The sequence below is a fragment of the Lotus japonicus genome, chromosome 5 (assembly GCF_012489685.1).
Source record: "Lotus japonicus ecotype B-129 chromosome 5, LjGifu_v1.2".
NCBI lineage: Eukaryota > Viridiplantae > Streptophyta > Magnoliopsida > Fabales > Fabaceae > Lotus > Lotus japonicus.
In genome coordinates, this window is record NC_080045.1 from 22787471 (window position 1) to 22799174 (window position 11704).

The 11704-nt window shown below is 37.5% G+C and overlaps 1 pseudogene; it reads left to right on the forward strand.

Moving 5' to 3' along the window:
- Nucleotides 1-7698: 7698 nt before the first annotated feature.
- On the forward strand, nucleotides 7699-11132 carry LOC130720962 (uncharacterized; annotated as a pseudogene).
- The last annotated feature ends 572 nt before the right edge of the window (nucleotides 11133-11704 follow it).

The window sequence follows — 11704 nt, forward strand, 5'->3', positions numbered from 1 at the left end:
TTTATTTAACGTCCAGCAGACCAGACATAATGTTTAGTGTTTGTCTATGTGCAAGGTTTTAGGTAAACCCACAGCAATCTCATCTTAGTGCTGTTAAGCGAATCTTTAGATATTTAATTGGTACTGCTAATCTTGGTCTATTATATGAGAAAGGTGAAGATTTCAGGTTGAAAGGATTTTGTGATGCGGATTATGCTGGTGATCGAGTTGAACGGAAAAGCACTAGTGGAGGATGTCACTTTCTGGGAAACTGTTTAGTATCCTGGACAAGTAAACGTCAAAGCACTATTTCCTTATCCACTGCTGAAGCTGAATATGTGGCAGCAAGTTCTTGTTGTACACAACTCCTATGGATAAAGCATCAACTTGAGGATTACAACATTCATGAAAACAAGATACCTCTTTTATGTGATAACACAAGTGCCATCAATATTGCCAAGAATCCAGTTCAGCATTCAAGAACAAAGCACATTGAGATCAAACATCATTTCATTAGAGATCTTGTGGCAAAGGGAAACATTGATATATCTCATATACACACAGAAGATCAACTTGCTGACATACTCACGAAACCTCTTTAAGAAGGCAGATTCTCAGATCTAAGAACAAGGATAAATATGCACTCTGCTCAATAAAAGGTATGGAAACAAAGGTTTCTATTTTGCAGGTTTCGCTCTTCGAAGAACATCCGCACTGTTCTGTCTCCTCACTATTCAACCAGTAGATCAAATCGTTCAACAACTCTTCGTTCAATGAAGTTGCTCTCAGGAAATCTATATCGTTTGGTTAACAGCTGGCAAAGACATTGTTTAGTTCAACGCATCATTACTCTTGCATGTGCTACAACAGTGAACTTTGAAAGGTCTCATCACATTAAATGCGAAGCAGTTATCTCCCTTACTTTTAACGCGCGTGGTCTCAACTGCCCAATTGTTTAATAGTTTCCCTCTCATAAAAAGAAAACCGCCATCTGCACACTACCCAAAACTGCCATTCCTTATTCCAAATCAAATATATCGAAAAGGTTTCCTTCTCTCTCTTTCACCTCACTTCATTTGACATTTACTCTCTCTCTCTTCCAAGTAAAGAAACCCTAAGCCTTCTCTGCAACTTCCTCTCATTCCCAAATGGCCGGAGTTCTTGCTACCTCTTCCAAAGCCCCTTCCAAATCTAAGGCCCCATCCAAGAAAGGTGGTAAAACACCTCACTCTGCTGAAGAAATGGAGATCATCCAGAGGAGATCAGAGAGGATCAACCGCCAACGCTCTGTTCAACTCAAGGAGGTTGGAGCCGTGAAAACTGAGAAACTGGGTGACAACTCTCTTGTGTCCCCAAGGTACTTTGATTTGAAGGTGTTTGCCTTCGTGAAGATGGCTGGGCTTGCAGACTTACTTCATCAGGACTGGGAGACGGTGTACACCATGGCTCAGCGCGAGGTGTATGTGCCTTTGGTAAAGGAATTCTATGACTGTGCCGTTGTGATAAATCACAGACAAGTCATTAAGTCCAAAGTAAATGACAAGATCATCTCAGTGACTCTCAACGACATGGCTGAAGCACTGAATGTGAAGTTGGAAGTTGGTGAAAAATATTCCCCAAATTGGTTTGCGAAAGTTAATGACTGGAAGTGCATTTGGAAGAACCAAGAGGAACCACTGACTGTGGAAGTGGGCAATCTCATTGATGAGGTAAAGTTCAACAATGCTGTGATTAGCAAGGTTGTCTTACCAAAGGATGGTGCAAGAAATTATGTAAATGCGCATGCAAGGTACGCACTGTACAAGATCTTGAAAAGAGTGAAAATTAACCCTGCACACTTGATGTGGAACTACTTGATCAACTATCTGGAGAAAAGCCAAGGATACCTTCCTTTTGGCTCGCTGCTGACCGTTATTTTCGAGAAGAAAGGTATTATCAAAGAGTTTCTGGAATTAGAGGATCGCTTGAATGAAGATGTGATTTTTCCTTCACCGATCAGACTGGGAGATGTGAGCAAGATGAACATTCCCTTTGATTCCTCTGATGTTCCTGAAGAATACTTGCCCAGAACAAGGAAAAACACCAGAGGAAAAGAAAAGGTATCTGATGAACAAACTGTCCAGACAAGGAAGAAAAATCTGACAGAACTGTCCGATGTGTCAAAGAAGGAACCGTTGAAGAGAATCGTTCCTGCAGCTCTCCGCATCGCACCGTTCCCTGAGGACGAGGAAGAACAGTTTGTTCGAATCAAGATTGTGAAGAGTGGTGAACCATTGCATTCTCAATCTAACCCCATCGCTTCAAGAACCAGATCAGGAAAAGGCTCTCCGCCTGTCAAGAATGCTGAACCCAAAAAGCTAAAGAGATTGAGGAAGCAATTTGAAGAATCTCAAGTCACTGTTGAACCACAACCTGCATGTCAGCAAAGGAAGATTTTCTCTGCTGAACCTGAGGAGCCCTTCTTTGATGAGGACATTGTTCTTCACACAAGGTTAGTAAACTCTCTCTTACCTTATCAAGAAATTCCTTCTGAAATGTCCAACAAAGAATTTCTGGATTCACTGTTTGTTCACAATACTCAAACACCACACTCCTCTCCAACACATTCACAACACCACACTGAACCATTGCCAAAACTCCCACCAAACACAAACCTCAATGAACCCTTGACTGAAACAACAAATGAACCACTCACATCTCAACCAAACTCTACCATGAACACTGTTTTCATCACTGACCAAACTGCCGTTGCACAAGAGAATGCCTCTGCATTCCAACTTGTTCAATCTTTGCCTAAGTCATTGATTGCCGATGAGCTTATGACTTCTACTCTCAAACCGTTCACGAAAGCAAGCACTAAGAAGGCAAGCAGATCCGGTACTGTTCTCTATTTTTCTCAAGCAAGAAAGAGGCGCCTTCAGACGCTAGTGTCCTCTGCTATCCAACGCAGACGCACCTTGAGGACTACCAAGGGATCATTCAAAAGCTACCTAAACCTTCTGGCAAGAAAGATTGACAAGTCTTCAAGCAATCAGCTCACCGCTACATGGAAACGACAAGAGGGTGACAACTACTTGTTCCAACTTCACGCTTGCAAAGTTCCTGATCTAGAGTTCTGGAAATTGAGTGTCTCTGAGGGATATGTTGGTACTCTGCCATATTCTCTCATGAATCGGACCTCCGCGCTCTCACTGAATTTAGGGGGAGCATAAATTCTTTTTACTCTTGATCATTATCCTTTTCAATAAAAATTGTCATTATCAAAAAGAGGGAGATTGTTAAGTTCAAACGTGTTACAACGTGTTTCAATCTTATTTTGATCCTAACAATTTTTATAAATACTTTTCTCTACTAAAATCTAATTCCAGATGTTAATGACATTTTTCAGGAAATATATATTATAAGGTCACATGCTTCAACGAATATGTCTAAGCCTTATAAGGAAAAAGAAGTTTACGCAAGATATGACCGCATCGTCCAGTAAACGAGGAAGACACTTATGCTGTATCGTTTCATGCCACGTCATACCTCAGAATTTCAGAAGAAGCCTTTGAGCGGGAAAGTCAAAATTGTATCTCAACTATTCGCCCCATGCTTTAGTCAGAAGGAAACTAATCCGGTCACGTGCAAACTAATTTACCTTTTAAGAGAGAAGTCTCGATGACCAATGAAAAGGAAAAAGGACAACACGTCAACATCACTTTTCCAAAATGTCTCTCTTCTGCAAAGTAGTCCAAAGCTATCACCACCTACTAGCTGACAAAGTACACCTTTTTGGCTAAAGGATAGCTTTGAACAGCAGCATGCATTTAATGAAGCTATCAACCGGAGATTTGAATCAACGGTTAGATGACACTCACAACGGCTACAAACAACGGCCAGATTTTGTGTCTCAACGGCTACACAACTAGCAAGATCATATATAAAGGACATATCTGAAGATTGAACAAGAAGAAGAGACGAGAAAAATTTATTGCAAGAAAAGAAAGAACTCAGAGCAATTACTCCAAACATTCTTCAAAGCATTAAAAGCTCACAGCCGATTTCCTAAGAGTCAAATCCGATCTCATACCTCTGCTAAATCAAGAGAGAATACCAAACCTTAAAAGAGTCAAACCTCTTCTCTTACTTCTCTCTTAGATTCTGAACTCTTGTGTGTTCCAACGTCCTTTCAGAACCCAAAACACTTGAGAGTTCCAGTGCCATAAATTGTCTACACCAACTCTTTTGAGAAGAGATTTCTTGTAGAGCCAAACAATCTTGTTGATTGTAGGAGGAGTCCTGTACAATACTTGGAGAAGTCCGTGATAATACTAGGAGGAGTCCTGTACAATACTTGGAGAAGTCCGTGATAATACTTGGAGAAGTCCTGTCTAATACTTGTATTGGAGAAGTCCTTGATACTTGCTAGTGAAAATCTTGGTGGTGGCCAAGTACTGGACGTAGCCCAATCGTTTAGGGTGAACCAGTATAAATTCCTGTGTGCTGATCGTTCTGCTTTATTTACTTACTTCCGCTGCACTAAACGGTTTTTGAAAAGTCACCAGAACAGTTTTCTTAAGAACTTATCTTCTTTTCATAAACCATAGTTTTAACAAGTAATTTTTAAGAACACAATTCAAACCCCCCTTTCTTGTGTTACTTATTTACATATCATGACATTCCATTCATAATGACCAAAAGGGACGACAAAAGCGGTTTTATATCTGTCCTCTTCCCTCACTGAAATTTGGTAATATCCTGATTTCATATCAAATTTTGAGAATATTGTTGCTTTATGTAATCTTTTAATAAGATCAGTCTTATTGGGTAATGGGTATCGTATCCATTTTAACACTTTGTTTAGGGGTTTATAATTAATAACCAACCTAGGGGCTCCTCTTTCTAATTCGGAGGCATTCATGACATAAAATCCCGTACAACTCCAAGGAGATTTGGAGGGACGAATTAGCCCTTTATTGAGATATTCTCCTATTTCTTCTCTACAATACTTTAAATATTGCGCGTTCATTTGAATAGGTCGGGCTTTTGTAGGTATATCTTTCTCATTAAACCCATCTACATAAGGTAATTCTATTGTATGTATCTTTCTATGATGAAAGGCCATTGGATTTAAATCACATAAATCCTTTTCTATTATGTCTTGAAAATTCTTAATAATTTTTTGAATATTAGATCTTTTAAGTTGTTCTTCTATTTTGTAATATTTAATTTCTTTTTGTAAAGAATTAATATGTTTCTTTTTTCTAGAAATCATATTTATTCTGGTGGTGGAGATTTCTCTTAATAGATGTAGTTCTTTTGTTTGTGGAGGTTTTATAAAAGGAAAAGTAACAGTTTTTCCTAAGACTTGTGTAACTATTCCCTTTTCATCTATTTTATTGATAGGGTATAAAAGACAAATGAATGGGGGGGTTCCTAGAATGACTTGCTCTGTCATATTTTTGACTAATACAAAAGAAGTTCTAAAACAGACTTGGCTTTTGCAAATCTTAGCATTTGATAGCTTATATTGAATGTTCATTTTTGATCCATTTGCACTATTAACTCCTTCTTTAGTTTTTTCATAAAACTGAGTAGGAATTAATCCTTCTTGAACACAGTTAATATCAGCGCCACTATCTATCAGAGCTACTATATTAATTTGAAAATCATTAATGACTAAGGTTATTTCAGAATGGCATTTGTGAATTATAACTAAACTAAGAAGATTGATATAATTCTCGTCTGGTTCCTCTTCATTTTTATTATGAGGTTGTTTTGTTTCTGAAGTACTGGCTAGAGTCTCTTGGGTTTTGATAATTTCTATTCCAGCTAATTCCATTAATCAGAATTCTAAGTTGAGATCATTTTGTTTAAGTTGATTGATTTCTTCTTTTAATATTTTTACTTCTTCTTGAAGGTCCGTCAAGGTTATTGTGGGTTTGGGCCGGAATCTGTTAAAAATTTCATTCATACTATTTATTGGAGGACTAATATCCTTTTTTAATGTTTCTTCTTTTTTGACAAGAAGATTTAATTGTTGTAAAAACTCATCTCTTAAAGGAGAGTCTTCCATTTTGTCTATTATGGAAATTAGACTCATGGTTTGGTCTTGGGTTAACATATTGACACTTCTTCTTAGTTCTCCTAAGCATCCTGCACAGTCGCAGAATCCTGAACTACCCTTGACACATTCTTTTTTCTCTTCTTCTCCTGAAGAGGAATGAGAGTCTGATGAATATTCTACCATGTTGACATCTTGGTCTTCATCTCCTTCATATTCATATTCTGAGGAATACTGAGGATCCTCAGTATTAATAAGAACGCTAATAAGGCTATCCTTAATTTTTTGATCTAGTTCTAACTCATTTATTTTCTGTTGAGTTTTACATTTGTTTGCATAATGACCTGGTTTTCCACACTTCCAGCATACATTTTTCTTTTTCTTTGGGTCAACAGCTTTCTTGATTGTAGGCTTTTGAGTCGAAGAATTTGGTTCATATGATCTCTTTTGAAATGGCTTTCTCTTTTTATAGCCTTGAGATTGCTTTGTTTGGGATTTATTAATTCGTCTAGCTTTTGAACTAGGAGCCTGTAAAGGTTCTACTCCGTATTGTTCACAGAAGCTACCTACTTCTTTTCTCGAAATCTGCATATCTTTTTGCATCTTATTTTGAAGTTTAAAATCAGTACATACTTGTATTCCTGTATAAACTACAGTATTATGAAGTTGTCCAAATGATAGAGAATTAAAATTTACTGGATTTCCTTGATTAAAAAGGGATAAATTAGTTAATACTTTTGATTGCATTAGCCTAGGTAATCCGGCAATAAAGCGCTCTTTACAAAAGGCGCTGTTGCCATCTTCTCTTAAGGTTACTTTTCAAAAGAAGGTATCCTTATACCATCTGTAATCTGACATGGTAGGACAATAAAGATTAGAGAGCTGGCTTGAAGCTCTTTCTCTAAATATACTAGGGTCTCCTATGAAATGAAGTATAATGGTATATACTAATGTTGCTACAGCATCCTCTTCTCCATTTTCTTTTCTCTTATTTAATATGGTTAGTTTATCTTCAGCAGTCATGATATTATCCCACCAGCCTCGTTATTGACCAGTGAAACCATGAGTAATCATTAAGGCTGCATTTCTATCTGTGTTGTTATTGACCCTATAGGCCGTAGCGGCCATGATCATTTGATGAGTAATATCTAATATATTTTGTTCACTAAAGCCATCTATATTCCATTCGTCGAGGCTAGTTCCACTAAAAGTATTTTGAATAAATTCTCTTCGTTCTTCGAATCTCATGTCCGGATAGGTGGGTCTAGAATAGTAAGCTTTTGTATTACTTTCTGGCCCAAATTTCGTAATTTTATTAATATTTAGATCTTTCTCTAAATGATATAATGAGAGTTTATTTAATTTTTATTTTAATTTTTCTACGCTTCCCGAGAGATTAAAGGTGTAACACCCCGTTTTTAATTCAAATAATGTTGGTATTTTATTTTAATTAAGATTATATTGTATGGTGGTTTAATAGGTGATATAATAATACTTTAATGAAATAAAATATTTTTTTGTGATGCTGGGTGTGTTTTATGAAATGGAAGAGAGTTAGGGGGTGAAAGTTAGGATTAAAAATAGAGACAAGGACTAGGAGAGATTTTAGGATTTTTAGTTTAGCCCTTGAGGAATTAGGTTTAGATGGTTTAATAAGGATGGGGAAGCAGCTATAGAAAAGAAAGAAGAGGACGCGTGAAAGAAGAAGAAAAAGAAAGAAGAGGACGCGTGAAAGAAGAAGGAAGAGGAAAGGAAGAGAACTAGGGTTCATCATCAATCACGGTAAGGGTGTGAGCTTTATCCTATAATTGTAGTATGATGATAGGTTGATGTAGAGCCATGCCTAGGCACCCTGAATTCGGAATTTTCGAAATTTGATTTTGAGGTAGAAGTGTTCCTGTCAGTTTTCTGTGCTGGACAGGGAACTTCTTGGTCCGATATCACCCAGTTCTAGCGTTCAAATAACAATTTGGTAAACTAAGAAATTGTAGGGTTTTTAATCGGCTTTCCAGGCGTATAAATAATGTAATTTTTGGTTTAGTAATGAGTTCTAGAGATCGTTTTTAGTGACCGATGTACCTGCTGTTTCTGTCAGTTTCTGTGCTGGACAGCGAACTTCGTGGTCTGATATCACCCAGTTCTAAGGTTCAAATGAAAATTTGGTAAACTAAGAAATTGTAGGGTTTTTAATCAGCTTTCTATGCGTGTAAAGAACGTAATTTTTAGTTTAGTAATGAGTCCTGGAGATCGTTTTTAGTGACCGATGTGCCTGCTGTTTTTCAGAAAACGGATTACTGTACTTGTTTTTCAGAAAATTATTACTGTATCTGTTATTTAATTTGGGTACTCTTTTGAATTTTGGATATATGGATTATGGTGATTTATTTGAATTGGTGAAAATGAATATTTTGAATTCCCTAAGATGAATTATTGGAATTGGTTGTTGATGAAGTGAGAATTGTTGTATTGCTGTTTTGCAAATGTGATTATTTGTTAACAGGTTGAAGTGTTGTTTGAGCAAATATGATGAGATTTTCATTATGGAAAGTGATGAAGAAATATGCTATATAATGCATGTATAGAGTTGAGATGTTTGCACAAATACACTTCATACAGTCAATAGACATGTCTGCTAGTTACTGCGGTGCTAGAGAGTGTTCCAGAACCCGGTGACAGAGGTATGTCTGCTAGTTACTGCGGATCTAGAGAATGTCCCTAAACCGGGGTAGTTCTAGAAGTCTGATAGACTTTATTTGGTGGTTAACTGTTCTGTGTGAACGCGGTGATACCGCTAAGGTTAACAATTGGTACCACATGCATGTGCATTAGAGTCACACATTGAGTCTCACGTTTTTGAGTGGTCCTATGTGATGGAAGAAATATAAGAACTGTGATAGTTGTTGTTGGTGAATATATGTGAATGATGTTGTTAGTAAAAGTTTGGATGACGTTTACTTTGTTAAAGATATTTTATTGTGGAACAAAGTTGCTAAGTAGAACTGTCTTTGGAAATAATGAGTAAGGAAAGTATTATTGTGAAGAGAAAGTTTTTATAATGTAAACTTCTGTATTTTTCTTTCATTACCTGTTATTATGCTTAATTATATGATGAAGTTCTCACCCTTCTGTTGGAATGATGTTCTATGCGACATCGTACAGGTACAGGTGCTAGTGGAGCATCTCATGAGAAGTAGACAGAGAGCTATATACTGTTATTTAGATAGTTATCTAGTAGTATGAGGGTCAATTGCTCTGTATGTAACATTGGGGGACGTGGTTTAATAAATTATTTTGATGAGAGTAATTGACAACTCTTTTTGGTTCTTTCTTTTGTAAACTTGAGTTACATGGAGTTGACGTTTTTGGATGGCCATAATGCCTATACTTCTTTTACTGAATTTTTTTTTATTGAAGTATGTCTGGAAGATGATTTTTTGATGATTCTATTTATTTCCGTTGTGCAATGCATAAAAGATGAAGTATGATTATTTTATGAAATATTTTGATCTAAAGTTTGAGAACGTGACATATGTTATTGAGGAGATATGTAGTCTTGGAATATTTTTGTAATGCTCTCTTCGAATATGCGTATAATCACTCTGATGTAAGTTTAAAATAAACAAGGGGATTAGAGGGTGTTACATTAGTGGTATCAGAGCAATGGTTGGTCAATGACCAAGTTTTTAGTCTAATATATATTCTAATACTTGCTGATACTCGATATGTGTAAGTAGCACTATCGAGCTGTTGTTTGATAAGAGGTGTTGGCTGTTTGGAGATTGAGGAAAATGGTTGCCGGAAGGAATGATGAAGCTATCGCTGAGGCATTGGCAATGTTGGCTGGCGCCATTGGGCAAGGTCAGCAAGCGAACCTTGGGAACCATAATCAGGATGAATTCCGTGCTTTGGGAAAGTTTCAGAGGAACAATCCGCCAACCTTTGAAGGAGCATACGACCCTGACAAAGCACAGGCATGGCTGAAAGCAATTGAGAAGATCTTTCGAGTCATGAATTGTACTGATGCGCAGAAGGTGCAGTTTGGCACCCATATGCTTGAGAAAGAAGCTGAAGATTGGTGGGACAACACTGTTCAGAGGTTTGAAGGTGATGGGATGGAGATTACTTGGGATCTTTTCAAGGGTGCATTTCTGGAGAAGTACTATCCAGAAGATGTGCGTGGAAAGAAGGAAATTGAGTTTCTTGAACTGAAGCAGGGTAATGGAACCGTTTGCGGAGTATGCTACAAAGTTTGAGGAATTGATTAAGTTTTGTCCCCACTACAATACTGCCGAAGCGGAAAGATCTAAGTGTAACAAGTTTGTGAATGGTTTGAGACCTGAGATCAAGAAGGCTGTGGGATATCAACAGATTATCCGATTTTCTGATCTGGTTAACAGGAGTAGGATATATGATGAGGATAGCAGGGAAAGTGCTGCTCACTACAAGTCTTTGAAAGAAAAGAAAGAAAAGGGGCAATTCAGAGGGAGACCGTATGGGAATCCTGCTGATAAGGGTAAACAAGAAGCTGGTCATGACAAGAAGCCGAGTGGGGGAGGAGCTCCTAATCCGGTTAGGTGCTACAAGTGTGGTGTTGAAGGACATCGTTCTCCTGAATGTCCCAATTCAGAAGTAACATGCTTTAAGTGTGGCAAGCTGGGCCACAAATCCTTTGAGTGCCGAGAAGGTAAAACTGTGGCATGCTACAAATGTGGAGAGCAAGGTCACATCAGTACTAATTGTGACAAATCCAAGAAGGATCCTGCAAGGGGGAAGGTGTTTGCTTTATCTGGTGCTGAGACTACTGCTGAGGATAGACTAATTCGAGGTACGTGCTTTATTAATGGTACATCTTTGATTGCCATTATTATTATGGGTGTGATGCATTCTTTATTTCATTGGAGCTTGAGAGTCAGATGAGGGAGTCCTACCCCGAATTGTTCGTTTAAGGAAATTTTCGAGGGCGAAAATTCTTAAAGTGGGGGAGAATTGTAACACCCCGTTTTTAATTCAAATAATGTTGGTATTTTATTTTAATTAAGATTATATTGTATGGTGGTTTAATAGGTGATATAATAATACTTTAATGAAATAAAATATTTTTTTGTGATGCTGGGTGTGTTTTATGAAATGGAAGAGAGTTAGGGGGTGAAAGTTAGGATTAAAAATAGAGACAAGGACTAGGAGAGATTTTAGGATTTTTAGTTTAGCCCTTGAGGAATTAGGTTTAGATGGTTTAATAAGGATGGGGAAGCAGCTATAGAAAAGAAAGAAGAGGACGCGTGAAAGAAGAAGAAAAAGAAAGAAGAGGACGCGTGAAAGAAGAAGGAAGAGGAAAGGAAGAGAACTAGGGTTCATCATCAATCACGGTAAGGGTGTGAGCTTTATCCTATAATTGTAGTATGATGATAGGTTGATGTAGAGCCATGCCTAGGCACCCTGAATTCGGAATTTTCGAAATTTGATTTTGAGGTAGAAGTGTTCCTGTCAGTTTTCTGTGCTGGACAGGGAACTTCTTGGTCCGATATCACCCAGTTCTAGCGTTCAAATAACAATTTGGTAAACTAAGAAATTGTAGGGTTTTTAATCGGCTTTCCAGGCGTATAAATAATGTAATTTTTGGTTTAGTAATGAGTTCTAGAGATCGTTTTTAGTGACCGATGTACCTGCTGTTTCTGTCAG